Raw genomic sequence first — 19,061 nt, forward strand, 5'->3', positions numbered from 1 at the left:
AGACTTTTGTATATAGTTATAAAAACTACTGATTTTTGCTAAATATCTGGAAAGAATATGGAGGCCAAGATGGATAAAGAAAATTTTTGCAGGCTTCGAACATTGTGTTTCTCTGCTTTAATATCTGGTAATGATGGTTATGCAGAGAAATGTGCACAAAGGTCTAGACATGTAGAAGAAATTATCTACGAAAATAATGACCACACAAACACTTTGTCACCAGCCACAGAGTGCTGTTCTCATTTTAACGTACCTATGTTTTGTTGTTGTTGTAAAAATAAATTGTGCTGTTCCAGGTGTAAGAACAGCAATTCTTACACCTGAAAAAAAAAACTGCATGTTAACAATGAACACAGACATGGTTTTCAGACTGCAGAGACCACACTGAACATAAAAAGTTACACACAAATCATCCGCTTTGTAAGAAGACGTCAATTTTGTTTGGCAAAATGGTTCTAAACTGACAAGGCATGGACACAGAGTAACGCAGAGGGTTTTAGTGTGTGTAGCTCACTGGGTCAAGCGAGTTGCAGACTGAAGCTTTTGAAGACTGACTTTCTTTTCCTGTGTGTCACTGACGTCTAATCAGATTGTAATCCAGGAAGTTTAGAAGATACACCAGTACATTGTCCTTTCAATCATGTTCTTTAGCCAGCTGGGTGGCAAGAGGGAGAACTGCACTGTCATGCAGAAAACAGCTATCATCAGGGTTGACAGTTCTCATGAAAGTCTATCACTTGTTTTTGGTATCAATGTTTAGGGAACATGACTAAACATTGGCATGACCTTCCATGACCCAAGGTTGGAATTGTTGCAAGATGGTCAATGTTATTTCCTTTATCTGTCCACATGGCTGATTGCTGCAGTAAAATTGCACAATGTAACAAATCAATAAATAAATAAAAAAAAGGTACACAGACAGTCCAAGTAGTCTGCGGGAGCACTCCTGCAACCTTGAGGCAGCACCCAGCTCATAATGGCTGATACTCAAAACAGACATTTTTCTCACCAGTCAGGTCCAGGCCGGCAAAACAAAACACAAGAAAACATGTCTGTCATCATCACTGAGCTGTAGCTGGCAGAAAGTACATCTGCCCAGTCTCCTGCTCCATCCATCTGCAGCATTATCCATTGCTCTCAATATCCATCTTATGCTAGAATGCATTTATCAACACCTAGTTGCATCTCTATTTTGCCTTCTTTCTTGAAACTTTCCTTCCGCTATTGTCCTCATCAGACTGGCATGCTTCAACAGAGTAGTATAGCGGAAAAAACAAAAACGCTTCAAAGCATTTCAGCACAAATCGATTACTACTCAATACAGAGCATTTATTTCACTGTAACATGCACTGCCTCTGAACATACTGGCACCTCAAACCCACAGTAGTTTCTCTTACTCGTCCCTTTAAGTGCTGACACACACCTGATGGATCCCGCACGTTACCGATTCTCCTCTTCTTGCCACGACACGAAGGTCACTCCCGGCCCGTTGAGTCCTCCTCTCCTCCTACAAACTGTCTCTTTTTCTCAGCCTACTTAAGTCAAAATGAGAGGGAATCCTCCAAGGGGCAGGAAATCCTCAGTCACAGAAAGAGATACTTAAAGATTGTGGAGCCCAGCAGCTGCTGTTGAAACACAGCGGCGCAGCCAGCTGCCTGAGTGGTGGAAGCGGCGGTGGGAGGCTATCGAGGCAAGGAGAGTCTGCACCACAGCAAGCACGACAGACACATGCACGGCTTAGCGAGTCTCTCGCTCAAAGCTCCACGCTGCAGAGCTTCGAGTCAGCAGCTGAGCTCCCCTCCCTGCTCGGCTCGGTTTTGCTCTCATTTTGCTTTCACTCCCTCCTCTCCTTTTCTCAGTTTCCACATTCCCAGCATTACGAGACAGATTTCCGTCTCCGTCCTTTTCTCTGTTAACATCTCAACAGAGATGAGTGATTCATCTTCTGTTAGGTAATTACAGTGGAAACAGTGATGGTGACCTTTGTGTTTAAATGATAGTGAGTAAATCCTTCAAAACTTCAAGTTAAAGAACAAATGTCAAACTACCAATAGCAGGTCAGAAAATCCTCTTGCATATTTCCACATTTTGTTATGAGACCGCCTTATTTTAAAACTGATCACAAAATTTGTCTCTCCTCTAAACGTTTCCTTTATTAAGGTTCCCCTCTCATTACAAAGTAAGGTTGGAGCCCTTGCACAGTTATCTGGTTCTCAGTCATCAGCTTGATACGCGGTCGCTCCGTTTAGACGACCAGCCTGGAAGTTTCAAACTTCTTCCATTTGTGAATGATGAAAGTCACTCATTGGGATCTTCAAACAGCAGAAATGTCTCTGTACCTTCCCCAGATTTGTTCCTTGAGACACCTCTGTCTTGGATGTCCTCCAGACCAGTCCTATGACTGGTTTGTGCTCTTACATGCACTGGAACTTATGTGGGCAGGCGTGTAGCTTTTTCAAATCCCGTCCAAACAATTTGAGTTTGAATACATATGCATATGTAATTTTTATATATACCATACAAGTGTGTCTTGTTTTGGGAAGTGCCCAGTCATAACACTGACTTTATTTGGGACTTTCTTGGTTTTGTTAACATTAAATGGCAAAATGTTAAAAGTTGCATCTCGATTTTTGTTTGCGAAACAATTGTACTGTTTTACAATATGAATTTCATGGTTCAGTGAAGCACCAATGTTTTTAAAATAAACACCTCAAGAAACATGTTGGTAAAGCTACTCTCCACTTGTTTTGACTCTACAAGTGCTGACCTTCATCTTGCAGCCAGAGCGGATTAAAAAGAAAAAAAAAAAACACCTAAGCTTAAACGTAAGTAGAAGAGCACTGCAACCTTTTCTGATTTTGCACAAAACTACATCTGTGGACATAAGCAGGCAGAAAAAAAAATATGAAACTAAGTACACCTCAAAGCTCCTCTAGCTTGTAGAACAAGCAGCTCAAAGGATATAACAGAAAGCCTGAGCGCCGCCTTATCTGAAATTTCTTACAGCCCTTGCCACTCTCCCTTCTCTCCATCGCTGTGGCCAAATGTGCTTCCAACCGTCTCTCTCGTTTGAACAAGGACGTTCAGAGCATCACCACTAGAAAAAATGTCATCTCTATCACCAGTCTTGGATGTTGCCATGGCCACAGCAATAAACCTGACTGATTCTGAGCAAAATGAAAGCCTCTATAGGATATCCTTATGTCCTTCCATGCTGACGACATCAAATATTATATAACTCACATGTCGACATTTACCACAGATCCTCGCAGCAAAAATCACAGCGATATTTGGCAATCATTTCATTTGGGAAATTGGTTTTCATCTTCTTGCTGCAAATTAACCTCTATAAAGAACCACTTGAGAAGTCTATTGACAGCTGTCGAGTGTGGCTAACGGGGCAAAGTGATAAGCAAGGATGTTAAGTGTCATTTGATAGATTACATTTAATGACTGGATGAAGATTATTTAGATGTGAACTCCTGTTTTGCTTCCTTACTAATGTCACATGCTCATTAAACCACCAGAGTTCAACATATACCCTCCTGTTCACTCAGGCATTTCACTGAATAGATTTAATTATGTAAAGGTTCTGAATCTCTGAATGATGACAAATGCACACCGCCTTCAAGTTCAAAACAAATCACTTGTTGGTGCATTTCTCATTAGTGCAGATCAGAGCAAAAAAAACATTTGTATTAACCTGAGCTTGCACAGTTGGTGTGCGTTAAAGTGTTTGGCTTCGTGCATCTATATGTATGCGAGTGTATTCATTTGCAGCTCATTATATTTCCAGGCAGTGCTAAGGAGAGAAGGCCTGGTCCTTGTGAATATTCCATTTGGCTTATCAGACGTGTCCAACCCAGAGGAAGATCAGATCGAACCGTAAAAGCTCATTAATTACGAATGGTTGCCGTGCAACAGAAAAAAAGGAGGGGAAGTAGAGCAGTGGAGGTGAGGAAGGGGGACAAATGGGTGAGACAATGGATAAAGTGAAATACTGCAATGCTATTGATTTGGAAATATCCTACATAAGACTGTTTTATGGCACTACATTTCTTCGGAGAGGCTTCCACAGTAGGGCTGTAGCGACACACTAATCTCATGATACAATACAACACGAGATATTCTGCTCATAATATTTATATATCACAATATTCAAACGATATGATTCAAAGCATTCAGATTTTCTGGAAGATTTTATAGTGAATGATTTTGGTGACATTTTGTGACTGCTCCATAGACATGGACTGAATTAAGTGAACTGGTGGTGTAATAAATGTTTTTGTTGTACAATTGCTTTATTTAAATGTTAATTGTGTGGCTTTGTGTATTTGGTTATGTAGAAAAAGAACCTTTTTTTACTTATTCACTTATTTTAGATAATTAAATTTATCCAATTAATTAGTTTAATTAAGTGGAACTGGTTCTTTCATTACATGTCATTTTTGATGTACATTTGCAACTGGGTAAAAAATGTCATGTGTGATAGCTGTCATTTAATTCATGGATTTATGGATTGGACATAAAACTCAAAGTACGATTTAATGTATCGATACTGGCGGATGAAAAATTGATACCTTCAAAGAAAAAAGTTTTGATAAATATCGTACAAGCGATAAAACTACACAGCCATATTGCACAGCAACAAATACAAAATAAATACAGTAAAAGTACAACATATAAAAACATGTACAAACATGTCTAAGTGGAAAAATATAGTGGAAAAAATAAAGAAAAATTTACTTCATTATCTGTTTGTTTTTGTAATATCAACAGAGCAAGTCCTGTTTGTGAAACCTGCTCAATGAAGGAATAATCAGATGTGTGAAGTACATTCTTACTCAAAGGATTATTTAAACTCAGGCATTTTGACTAAATAAGAGAAATGAGCAGCTTACTGGTTAAGGACTTGAGTTGAAATTCACTTACACCTTTGCCTGCCTATCATCATTGCATGTGTGTTTTTGCTTTTTTACTGGTCATATGCTTATTGACGGGCGTCTTTCTTTCTAATTCCGAAGTAGAGATAGGTGAAGAAAACATTTAACTTGATCAGCCCAGTGATAACAGACCAGTCTGCACAGCGCACAAAATTTTAATGCAGAAAACTCTGCGCACTCATGTGACTGCACACCTTTCCTTCATATATGTGAACCAGAGCGCAGCTGCCCCTGATGGCTTCCAGAAAATGTCCAAAGAACCATGGCAATGATCTCTGCTTTCCAATCGTAGGCTGGTGAAAGCAACACATTTTTTAAAAGGAGAACACCTTACAAAAAAGTGACAGCAAAAGAATTAAAATAGAAAAAATCTTTAGAGAATGGATCCCCAAATCCAATCCTCGAGGGTCGATGTCCCACAGGTTTTAGATGCGTCTCTGCATCAACACATCCAAGTCAAATAATGAGGTAATTAGCAGGACTTTAAAGAACTTGACTGCATACTGAGGAGGTAACTCAGTCATTTGATTCAGGTTTATTGGGCCAGGAACACATAAAAGTTGCAGGAGGTCTGGATTTCAAAACCGCTTTTATTGAGTAGAATGATCAACGTGAAAATGATTATTTGACCTGGTGAGTCTGTTTTCAACTGGGATTTAAAAACAGAGACAGTATTCCAGGTAGTCCTTTGCAGTTAGAGGGGAAATCAACATGCTGTTGAGCCGCACTATGAAGGAATCACGTGTTGAACCAGGCCAGCGTGTTGCTACATTTGTTGGGCATGTTTGCACCTGGCATACAAGTTGCACAGTTACATAATGGAAATGATATCTATGCACAAAGGCACATTCATACACAGACGGTGCCCTTATTTGACTGCAGTGGACAGATCCAATCACATTACGAAATCAGTTAATTGTTACCAATAGTAATTTAAATTCTGCCGGTTCAGCCACAGCGTTGGGGAAACGTGCGTGCCTACGAAACAACCGGATGAGGCCGACCCATTCGGCTGCCATGGCTCAGCTGAGGGATGACTGTCAGATTCTCCACCTGTCAGCTGTTTCCTGCTAAAATGCGAGAACCTGAACCAGCAGCAGCAGCACACGGCTCTTCCTGGTGTCCCTCAGTAATGCTGGGGCAATTTCCCGCTCCAGGATCGCTCTGGGCAATCTGAAGGCTAATCAGTGATTCTTCATCATGTGCCCATGTGATCAGGCTGATCTCTAAACCCTTTGAATCCTTCCACTGGCGATGTCCTCCAGCAGTGCCAAAACTGCAATTGTTCCACAATTACTCACATGTTTGAATTGCTATTTATGGACATGCGACTGTCTACACCTCATCTGCTTTGTCAAACCTGTTCAGAGTTGATCTGATGATCCGAATCCGTCTTTGATTTCAGTGGGAATAAAAGTGCAGCTCAAATAACATGCATTTCATGCTCTTCTCCATACAGTCCAATGCACTTTTACCTCTACAAACAAAAACGGGGGAAGTTAACCATTTTCCCTGATATTTATTAAATTAATGTTTTCCCATTAATTTACAAACATGATACGTTATTAGACTAAATGTGATTCAGTTTCACTATTTAGTGTTAAACAATAAAGTATTAAAATTATGAAAAAGCATAGGGGTCTTTGCTCCTAGGGTGAAATAACACTGGATGGAATCGTAGTTCAGTCTTTTTACGTTCTCTTCTGTGCTTTGTAGTTTGTTATTGACTGGAAAGGTTTGGGTTTCTGCCACACATTTTTATGGCAGGTAAAAAGTTTGTGTAGATTTACCCAAACATTCACGGAACGTTAATTTTTATACATGCAGACTTGTGCATAAAACCATGTTTTTGTGGACAAGAAAAGTTTATGTTCAGATCTCAAACATTACATATCTAAGTGCCAATACATCAAAGAATGACAACAACAGTCTTCGGGGTGGATTTTGTAGACCACAGATACAAAACTTCACTGGTATTTTCAGCACCAGCGAGGTGTTTGAATAGCTTCTTGCATCTCTGCGTTCACTCTGATTATAATTTCTAGTATAAAATATTCTCTACGACATTTTGAGGCATGTCTCCAGTTCTTCAAGCAGTTATCTGTGAGACTTGACAGATAACAGGAAGGCTAACTGGAGTACAGAGAGGATGTTTTTCGTCTTTAAGCTTTCAACTTCTGACAGGCAATGGTGGAATTGGTTTCACTTGCAGCTTTTGGAAATCACTTTTCCTATATCCACCATCTTTGAAGGCTCTCAGACTAGAAAGTTGTCCATTTCCTTTCTCCAGACAAAGCAAAGCTGTAGTTTGATCATCTTCACCTGTTTGACTAAAGGCAAGGAAAATGATCTTCACTGCACATTTCACCACAGGGTTGAAGTGGAAGAATGTCTTTTGATTCAGCTCAACTTTAATGCAGAAGTTAATCATTTCTGCTCACCAATCACAAATTATTTCACCAATCTGACCTAAGCTTTCTCCTTTCTCGACATCAGCTGACTCTGCAAAAACTGCTTAACAGCTCAAAGAACAAAGATGTGTTAACATGACCTCCAAACTTCCCTGATACAAATCTGCCAGGTTGTTATTGAATCTGTGGGAGTCAAAGTAAATCTACAGAGACCCCACTCACTTATTCAAGGGCTAAGAGGTTTTGTCACCAACACATTACCTGGTCACTTACAACACCTCAATGACTGGACAGATCAGAGCTCTTTTGGTGGCAAACGAGAAGCTCGTCAATATCAGGCAAGTAAAAACCTCACTCTTTGATCAAAGCTTATCTAAAGGCAAATTAAACCAGGGCTGCTGCCAGATAAAGTGACCGCAGTGGCACTGAAAGTGGGACCGATTTGTTGCAAGGTCTACACTAATCAGATTACCGTTTTATAATGCTGCAGAAAGGTAACAGACATCAATTCATCATGTATAATTAAAAAGTAATTTTATTTTTAAGAAGTCAACTGAAATACAAACAGTATAGCCTAAAAAACTAGGCTTTGACAGACCAATTGCTAGGTCTCTCAAAGCATAATGATTTTTTTTTTTTACTTGTAAAAGTAAAAAAATAAATCCCTAAAGGTTAGACTTGAAGTGCAACTTAAGAAATCAAGAGTTCATTATGTTGTATGTGCACACAAATATGTCCAAAACCCTGAACAGAACGTTTTGTAACTCATAGTTTGTACTTGGAGGTATCATTATGCAAATAGTTTTTTATGCAAAGTAGTGACGAGGCGGTTTCCCGACATCTAAGAATACCAAGGTCTGAAACGTTTTATGGTTTAAAGCTGCTAAAGCTGCTGTGTTAAACTCCTATTTTCAGAGGCCAGCAAAAGTGCAACAGCGACTTATTTTGTCTGGATGCAGCACTACCTCCATGTGAGGGAGGCAGTGCCCCTCCCTCACATGTTGCTGAAAACTGCTAGTTCCAATACTTACAAACAAGACAAAGCTGCCTATAAAGAAAGTTATGTTGTGGAAACCTAAGGAGTGTCACCCATCCACTGAAAGTAATGCAGTTTTGAAACTACAACTCCAGAGGTGGGAGTGACATGCCTGGCCTGCTAAGCGGCTCATTAGTCTCCGTCTTTCTCTGTAAAAAAGCAGCTAAAGGGATTCAATTCTGCGAAATTTGTATGTTCAGTAAAAAAAAAAACACAAAAAAAAAAACGTTTATCCCATCAGTTGCATTTTCTTTTACCACTCTGCATATCTATTATCTTTTTCTGCTGGCTCTTATAGTTGTAGCTGAAATTAAGTTTCGTTTCATCATGGCCTTCAAAAAAATCTCTAACTGAAGTTTGATACAGAAAAATCACAGATTTTAAACAGAGCAACTCAAATGTTGCTTCTCTTTTTCCAATCAAAGCTGTTACATCATAGTATGTAATCTTTGTGTTAACACTGTGAAATCATGGTGCTTTACTCCAGGTTATCTTGCTGAGAGAATCTCATATTAGCACATGCCTAATGTACCGAATACCTTGTGCAGAATCAACTCAGGTTTTGCAGATGAAGGAAGGTTTACAACAGAACTTGCATGGAATAGAAAGAAACAAGTATTCAAAGAAAATGTGCTCTTATTGTGAGAAACAAGCATTTACAACGGCGGCCATTTGTTTACTTCAATTCTACCAAGGCGTCATAACACATTTCTCTGTGATTTATTGATATTTTAAAATGCTATGTGCAGCAGATTTAAGTACCTCTCAGCAATAACTCCCCAAAAGAGCATCTCTGTTTCCCTCTATTTAATCTCCTCTTTCCTCCCACTCTTCTCAGTGCCTTCTGCAATGTCTGGGTGTCATTAATCTGACGATAGTGGAGTGGTACCCATTACAGTTGCACACCCTAAATCAATGACTGTTACATGAGGAGGGTGTATGTGCGCAGTTGAATATTCCAGTGATGAATTTGTTATGTTCCTTTTCCTCCTCTTTACGCCGTCTTTTGATTCCTCGACTTGTGCTGCTGATGATCTAACGCACCAGGAGGGCCTAATGAGTGGATGTGTCTTTGTGAACAAAGAGAGGGGACGCGCAAACACGTATGTGCGTGCACAAAACACACAAACTGCAAACACCGTTTGTTTTAAAGACAGAACAGTGTGATAAATCACAACTGTTAGCTGGAAATAAATATTTGCATGTGCTAATTGGACTCATTAATGACAGAGATATGAGGGAGGATGGGGAGAGGAAAGAGGTGAGTGACTACTTAAACATACACCACTGATCAGCTATATAATTGGAGCTTTGTGATGCACATGCACACTCGCCGCACTGTTTGTGTATTTGTGTTGGGCTGTGGGAGAGGGATGATTAATACCTTTCTTGGACACACAGATGGATATTCATGCATGCACACGCACGAACGCGCACGCACACACACACAGAGAAAGACTCTTCACTGAACTCCCAACTCCAAAGAGGCTTTCAAGTAAATTGAGTTTGGGTTTAGGGTCCTGTTTGTATTAATGAGCCCACTGCCGCTCGAGTTAGGCCCACTGCTCTGTGTTATTACCTGCTTGATAATGAATGCCAGCTTGACTAGCAGCAGTCAATGGAGGCGGCCTCACACAGCAGATAGCGCTGCAACTTGCCACCAGCTTAAAAGAATAGATAAGCTGCAATCTGTCACGGCGAGAAAATGATACCAAATGGCAAAGGCAGATAGAAACTGTGGACCATGAAAGACTCGCCCAATTACTGTATGCTACACCTGGATGGAGCAGCTTTTGCAAATAATGGAACGCATTTATTTAAACCTCTCTAGAACAGCAGATTGTTGGCATTTATCACAGGGGACAACACGGCAAGTCCTCTGAGGTTCAAACTGTTGGAATAAATTTGGACAATATTTTGGTGATTAATTTACTCCAGTGTGACTAATACCATCACAGGTATGAATCAATCTTTTATTAGAAACTACCCAAAAGAATCAGGTGTCCTAGCTCGTGCAAGGATGAATTTTAATAACCTTACGTCAAGATTATTCTTTCCTACCTTTCTAACTGCCTGCAGTTAGAAAGGTAGGATTTCATTTCATTGTCTTGATTTCATTGGACCTGTCCAATCAGGTCCAATGAAATCAGACCTTGAGTCAATTATAGAAATGTAATCCTTTCATAAGAATTATGTTGCTCCAACATCACCTTTCTGCACATTCAACACTGTAGCATAAAGGTATATCTCAAAAATGATATCATGATTAGGTAAATTATTTGTCTCTTATTTCAAAAAGAATAAGTCATATAGGTGCATTAAACACTTAAATATTTCAAGCTTTTGATGTATTTTCAGGATTATGGATTACAGTTAATGATAACCAAATATTAGGACTTTTGAAATGCACCTTTACTCTGTCTGATCATCATTATGTTCAAATGTTTGGGACATGTAAAAAAATAAAACTAAAAATCACCCAAATTACCTCTGCGCCACCATTTCTTCTGGTCTGAATAATTTCAGTCGTTTTGGATTAACTCGAGGGTGGCCTCAGAAAAGTACCCAGTTGTAACAAGACATTGGATTTCAATGCCCTCATCTACAGGATAATTAAGTTTTTCACAATGTATTTCTGTTAATTCTTTACCTATAAAGACAGTTTTTGTGAACTTGCAGTAGTTTTCCAATAGGTAGTAATGCACGCATACACACTTAAAACTATTCATTTTAGTGCTCTCTGTGTATGAAAGGGCTAATTTATGAATCTCAGAATGGGTGAATGCTTCCACTCTGCAATGCAGCAGTGGGCAGTGAGCAGGCGAGGAGTAGATGTATAGTGCCAAGTGTTTGAGGAGACCTCTTTATTATCTAAATGGGTATGAAGATGGCACTTAAAGGAATCAGCTGATCACCAGCTCATTTAGGAGGCACAAATGACTCTGTTCCTGCAGAAGACCAACACTGTTGGCTCTGTTTAAGGTACTTAATTAAACCACAAGGCACAATAATATTTGCTTTATTTCTCTCTGTTCTCACCATTTCCCAAGTGGATAACTGTACTGATACACTGAAAGCAAATGATCAGTCCATCCACAAGCTTATAGTGCAAAAGGTCCTATTTTCTTAATGCTGTGGTAGAAAAAAATAAGAAACCAAAGCAAATGTATAAAAACACATTAACATTAGCAACAATGTGTCTAGTCTCAAAGATAAAGAAGAGATGCAGATATAGAATCAGCTGTTCTGGCCAAGACTCTGAGTACAAATAAGGAATTTGACTTCATGCTGAGTAAACAGACATTAAGTATAAATATATAAACTTTAGAGGAAATAAAGGATAAAAGGAAAATGTGTGTGTATATATATATATATACATATATATATATATATATATATATATTTATATATATATATATATTAAATTATTTTATTTCACAGACTAGCTGACTGCTCTGTATGTAAGGTGTTCACTGTGTTCAGAGAGACAAACTGGGGAAAGAAACTGTATTTGGTGGCAGGTTTTCACAAATAGTGCTCTGTAGCAGCAAAAGGTAACAGATTGAACAGTGTGTCATGGATGTGTGGGGTCTGCACGATGTCTTTTTCCAGACTAGACCTGTACAACAGATTGAACAGTGTGTCATGGATGTGTGGGGTCTGCACGATGTCTTTTTCCAGACTAGACCTGTACAACTCCTGGATGGAGTGAAAGTGAGCCCCAGAGATCTCTGTGCAGATCTGATTGTTCATTGTATCTTGGACCTGTAATCGTTTAAGTCCTTGACGCGAACGTCACAGGTTCAAGTCCCGGCTCAATGACACTTACTACATGCCTTGTCCTCTCTCACAACCCACTTTCCTGTCTGACAAGACATTCAAAAATTAAAAACTTTAAAGAAAATATCCTGCCTGAGACAGTTGACCAATTTGGTGGAAGTAGCTCAAAAGTTTTCATGGAAACTGCAGATGAATGTGAAATTGTGTGTAAACCGAGGAGTTTAATCAAAGTAATAAAATGTCTCCAATTATGGTGTCCTTCAGGCAACATTATGCTAATTCCTAGCTGACCTAACAAAGCATATGCAAACATCTAATTTAAATGTATAACTACTAATGGACTATGTTACAAGATTATTTCTGCATTTGTTGTATCCCAATTATTATCTTAAAAGCTTAGAATAACATAAATACAACGTGTATAACAGTAACTTATAAACTTATTTGCTACTGAAGTAGGCCTCGGATTACTGGTTGTTCCTACTAAGTGATATACAAGTGAAGAAAAAAATAAATAAATCAGCATTAGTGTGGTGTAACCAGAGTAGCCTGCAGATAGTTGCTTGAAAGATTGCTGCATTCCATCAGCATTCAACAAAACTGGAATCCACCAGCTTTACTCAGCATGAGCAGTCGAAATTCTTCATGTGTAGAGATTGTGAGAAAGGGACGCTGTGGGCATAGCACTGAACTGGCCTCGGCATGCGTCTCGGAGCAGTGGTGTCTCAGTGGTCTGCTGGTTCACCGTGAGTGAAGCTTCAGCAGGCATTAATAATTCACCAGCCTCTCTTCGCTCCCGGACAAACTTAGTTTTCACCAACAGGGGATTTGAGTAGCAGCTACAGCAGCAGCTTTGATTTAACTCAAAGTCCAGTCTCTCTCTCTCTCTCTCTCTCTCTTACGTGCACTCTAATACACACACATCCACACAAAAACGCATGTTAGCTTGTAACACAGCTTCCTGATATGCTTCGATAAAAGCTCCCTTCAACAGTAGCCACGGTACTTCTGAGAAAAAAAAAATTACAAACCTGCTTTTTTTTTATTATTATTATTTTTATGATGTCAAATCCATTACAGCTAGCAGACCGTAGCTGTTCTAGTTAACGTCCATGACTACATTTTAATTATCACTGGAAATATTGTTGACATGACCCTTGAACTCTAAGATAGGTCTGACAAAAGCAGTGTAGAAATGCCTTACAAAAGTAAAGTTTTATAAACTGATGGTGATGCTATGACGCACATTACAGCTGCTAAAATTAAACTCCGGCAATTGCTAAGCTAACTTAGTGCTATGACTATTAAAATGATGACATGTATTAATTTTCAACAGCTAACAGTATAGAAAAGCATTTTAATTCTCATGGATGACTTGCAAAATTTGGGCATATTTCATATCCTTCATGTTGTTGCACCACATTGAATCGCACTGCGCTAAATAAAATGCATCTTTCCACTAGGTTTGGATTGAACTGTAATGTGTTTCATTGTTGTTTTCTGCTTATGTGCTGGATTATAGTGTGCATTTTTTCGAATATGCACACCGTTCCACCTATACAGCAGAGATGTACAATCAGCTATGATTATGCAAGATAAGTATAATTCTTCATGCTGACAGTTTCTCAAAAAAATGTTCCTAGTTAGGCGTTTAAATAGCAGACAATAAGTTGCAAATGTGGGCATTGGAGGTTGGATGCACCTCTCAAAAAGTTAAACAAACTTCAGTTTCTAAAGTCTTACCTTGAGCAAAACCAGTTGTGAGAACAGCTTCCTCACATGGCCCTCCAAGATCAGAAAATGCAGCTGTCTGGAAGAAGGCAGAGAGGCTGCATTTATTATTTAAGAACTTCAAATATTAATCAATATTGATCCTCCTACCCCGCCTAAAAAAAATACAAATCATCAATGATCGTAAAACCTATGACTGTATTAGGTATTACTAAATGTGGGAGTATGAGTAACAGGTAGCTTTTTGTCAATGTACAAAATATTTACATGTCAGTGTCAACATTTCTTGACATTGTTATTCCAGTAGACATCAGTTTTTAGAGCTTAAATAGTCCAAACTGACTGTGGGGTGCATTGCTGCAGGATCTGCTGTAAACATCTATCTTACATTCAGGCCAGGTAGCAGAGTAAGGGGGTGTGCTGTCATGCCACTCAACACAGACGCTGAAATATATGAAGAAAAAAACAGTAAAAGCTCGAACCTTTAAATAAAACAGGTATAAAGTTGATATAAAGTTTTACATAAATGCAGTGTTACAGTTGTGTCGGACTAAAACAATTTGTTGGATTATTCCTGATGAATCAATTGCTGAAATGATCAGCTAATTTAGTAATTAATTAATCGTTAACTGGAGCATACAGACCCAATAAAAGTAGTTTTCTTAAAGATCTATATATATATATATATATATATATATATATATATATATATATATATATATATATATATATATATATATATATCCTCAGGTGGCATAACAATGCATGGAGGGTTCCAGTTCAAATTCCAGCATGCTATATTATTGCATTTCAGGCAGTAAAATGTTTATTTTCTCATTTAAAAGAAGTATTTAATTATTTGCATCTTTTAATGCATCTCTGATCCATAGATACATCAGGGACAAAGCCTCAACAGACAATGTGCTCAGTAAATGTCTCAAATTCAATAACAGAACTGAGGTGCGAATCGATTACACAGATCATTAGTTGCAGCCCTAAAGTTTGTATGAATAGGTTAAAAACATTCATGAGGTTCAAATTTTAGACCCTGACATCAGAAAATCCTACCAATCTGGACTTTGGACTGAAGGACAGCACAGAGGCCCTCATCATCATCAGTATGCTAAACACCAGAATTAATTGAGGCCCAGATCTACCACACTATAGAACAAGACCCAAAACTTGTTGTGCAAGGAGGCTGAGACAGTCCAACACATTATGAACAGCAGGGTGCAAGATACCTCGCTGAACTGAATACATGGAACACAACCAAGGATGAACTGGCGCAACACCATCTGCAAGCTTGTTTCAGAATATGGACTGGAAGCAATTTAAAGTGTACACCACAAGGTAGTGGAGAATGCTGGCTCTAAGATCCTGTGGGACTTCACAGATCACACCAACACAGACATGGTGAGGGATAAAACCAACCAACATATCTCAGACAGGATAAACAACAGAGGAAAGAAGTGGTGGATGTGGCAAACCTGTGACTAACATCAGGAAAAAGGAGCTGAACAAATTGTCCTGTAACCTAAAGAATGTGTTTGTGTGGGCTGTATAACCACAGTGGTGCCTGTGGTCATGCGGACCCTCGGGCAGTCAAAGTTGAGGGAATTCAGTGGCTACAACAGATCCCAGGAGCAACATCAGACATCTCAGTCCAGAAATGTGCAGTCCTAGATGCAGAGCCAAGTATTTGTACATCTTGAACCCTCAAGCTCCCAGGATCGGGGTAGAGGACCCGAGTGTGTGGAGGAGGAAGAAGAATCAGTTCACCCATCTGCACATTAGGTGAGTGCAGGGACTTGATATATATATATATATATATATATATATATATATATATATATATATATATATATATATGAATGTATATATATATATATATATATATATATATATATATACAATTTAATAAATGTTAGCCTCTGAAACCCAATTTACTTCCCAAAAATTGTGCTCAGCAGTTCACTTATGAAGACATTTATATTTATGGCATTCATGAATAGTTTAATACAGCTGCATTTTCCACTCCAGAGAAAATTAAGAAAGGTCCGTGGAGTGATCGTAAACTACTGGAGTTCAAGCAAGAGTTCATCATGGTGCAGGGGTTTCCTTAAGCGACTGCATTAATATCTTCCTATTTCCGGTACAAATTTTCTAACTATTTTCCAAGTCATAATTTCTTATTTTTCCTGTTACTGGTTTCCAGTCAAGTCAATTTCAGAACCAATGCTGAAATTGACATGGTAAACACAAGTGTTTGTGTTTACCATTGTGTTTATGGTAAACACAAATGGTTACGATGAATTATGGGTACTTTCAGAGCAGTGAGGCTTTAAAAACTGAACCTGCAAAAGCAGCACAAGGATTGATGCTACTTTGGATAGATGGGTAGACAGACTGACATTAATGGATGGAGAGATGAACAAACAGATGGATGCATCAACAGTTGCACTTTTATTGACAGGTGGAATAAATGGATGCATAGATTGATGAACGGATGGACTGAGATGTAGTTCTGTATGGATGGGTGGGCATATTAAATGGATGGATGGATGTAGTGACAGATTTATATGCTGACAATTTATTGATGGCTCAGACACATGAACGGAGATACTGACGCAGCGTTTGCAAAAAGACAGGCAGTCGGACATTACCAATGTAATTTAATTTGCTCGACAAACTTAAAATGGTCAGACATTTTAACCGATGATACAAATCTGCAGCACGCAAAATACGTTGTCCTACGAGTTTCAAAAGTGTTCTGCTCTCCCATGTCTGCCAGCGTGGCAGAAGTAGCCCGAATGTTTTTGTGAACACTGCTGACATATGGACAAATGTACATCAAACTCAGGGGAGCTGAAATACCAGGATGAAATGCTACTTGATGTGCCATCGGCTGGTAATTTCAAAGCAGCCAACCGCAAAACAATATTTATTTTCCAATGCTGGATCTGATTGGCAGCATCCTCAAGAGAGGAAGTAATACCATGAGGAGTCTAACTGCAACACTCAAGAGCTGCCGTCCTGAAACTTTTAGATGCATCCCTTCTCTAGCACAGATTAATCAGATTATATAATTACCTCTTCAGCAAACAATCAAGTTTGGCAAAGGATGGGCAACAAACCTTTTGTTTGATTCAGATGTGTTGGAGGAAGGATGCATCTAAAACCAGCATGATGGTAGCTCTCAAGGACTGGAGTTGGAGACCCTCGCTACAGATGTTAACTTCTGTGGCAATATCAAGCTTGTGCATATTGAGGTTATACTTTGTGTTTGAACTATTAAAATGGACACCTAAAAGCATTCTCAAGTATTTGTAGATTTTAACTATAAGTGGGGGCTGTGGCATCCAACCCTCAGGAATACCAGGATCTCACTGCACAGAGATATGGTTAGGAAGACAATTGTACAGATTTACAGTCAGTAGACGCTGTTGAAACACCAATCATAGTTTCAAATATTATTCTCAATACAACACAGCTCTTTGTGAGAACAACTTTTCACGTAGCCCTGCTCTTAAATCCATTGTTGTGTTTGTGTTGCTCTACGGCACAGTGAGGCTGTGTTGTGCAGCGCCTCATCATGCTTGACGCTGCCCTGCCTTTGGGCGCGGCTCTCTGTGACACAATCTAGGCAGCTCAAATCAGAGACAACCTGGGACTTGACCAGAAAGCCAAGACAAAAAAATAAACTGGTATTGTCTCAATATTTGAAGCCTTTGACACCAGTAAAAAAAAGAAACCGTGACCTAACCAAAAGTTGTGATATTAAAGTACCTAGCAGTTTGTAATTTTACATAGCATTGGAGACGAGATAAGAATGTTTACAATCCAAAAACTGTCCATTAATCCAATCCTATTTCTCAATCAATTAACTCTGGCATCGGTGAGTGCCATGTGACAGTAAATGACGATGGTTTTGTCCACAATTGATGCCCTCATTTACACATTTGTGCCCAGCTCAGCGTTTTTCTCTTGCTTTTGGCTCTAGAGCTGCAGTGAGCTCAGCGTCTGCTGCCTCGTATCTGAAAGAAGCCTTTTTCTGAGTTTAAAATACAAGAAAACCGACAGAATCGCTTCAAGAAAGAGCAGAAAAGAAAATGAAATAGAAAAGATCAATGCAGTACACAGAGGTTTGGATCTGACTATACCACCAGGTCTTACGGTATTTGTAATGATTCCCTCTTTTCTTTTTTACATAACAGAGTCTGACACTTTAATGTCAAAGAATATCTGCATCAACAATTATTAATTGTCTGCAACAGACTGGCGACCTGTCCAGGGTGAACCCCGCCTCTCGCCCGGAACGTAGCCGGAGAGGAACCAGCAACCCTCCCGACCCCATTAGGGACAAGGGTGAACAGAAAATGGATGGATGGATGGATTATTAATTGTGTGTGGTAAATTTAATAAAAAATTGTCCTTGAATTAATTTGTTCATGTGTTCAGCTCACTTTTCTCCTCAGCGCAAGACGACAACACATTGTGACAGGCTGATATTTCCCAGCCTCTTCTTATACCACCCACACAAACCGTCTGTAAAGAGCACAGAGGCTTTTCCTGAATGCTACAGACAGATGACATTTATGGGTTGACAGGGCACTTTTAACACTTTTTCAACTGCATGAGTCTGCGTGCAAGTACATGTGTTCATCTGAGCATGTATGGGTGTGCATGGGCTGTGTTTCGCTCTGGTTAAATGTGACATTTCCTTGGCTGAGAGCTTGTGAGGCCAAAGCTTCATTAAAGGTTATCTGTTAATTACAAGGACAACTTGTGGTCATATTGAGGTTACGTCTCCTGTTCCTTTCACCCATCCTCAGTCACATGTAGGAGTTTTCTTAATGGTCTATGTTGACACTGAATAAAAAAGTAAGAGAAAAAAATATAAGCATAGCCCTACTGCAATAGTTTTAAGGGATCCTGGGTGATATGCTAAGTAGGCCTGTCACGATAACAAATTTTGCTAGACAATAAAATGTCCCAGAATGTATTTCAATAAATAATAATATTGTTGTTTTGAGACCGTTGTCAAGTAATGTAATAGTAGTGATGGCAAAATAATGCAAGAACACATTCTCAAGGATCAATAACCTTTAACAGGATGACAATAACATTGAAAGACTAGAACTGGAAGACATTTTAAATATC

At 39.1% G+C, this 19,061-nt stretch overlaps 1 protein-coding gene across 1 annotated transcript in view; it reads right to left on the minus strand.

Moving 5' to 3' along the window:
• dab1a (DAB adaptor protein 1a) overlaps window positions 1–19,061 on the minus strand; it is a 270,399-nt gene that overhangs the window by 232,853 nt on the left and 18,485 nt on the right. The window contains exon 3 of the mRNA XM_044128726.1: window positions 13,914–13,980. The gene's annotated coding sequence lies outside the window, so the exon portion shown is untranslated. The remainder of the gene's footprint in view (window positions 1–13,913; window positions 13,981–19,061) is intronic.

Source organism: Gambusia affinis, linkage group LG10 (assembly GCF_019740435.1).
Source record: "Gambusia affinis linkage group LG10, SWU_Gaff_1.0, whole genome shotgun sequence".
Classification (NCBI taxonomy): domain Eukaryota; kingdom Metazoa; phylum Chordata; class Actinopteri; order Cyprinodontiformes; family Poeciliidae; genus Gambusia; species Gambusia affinis.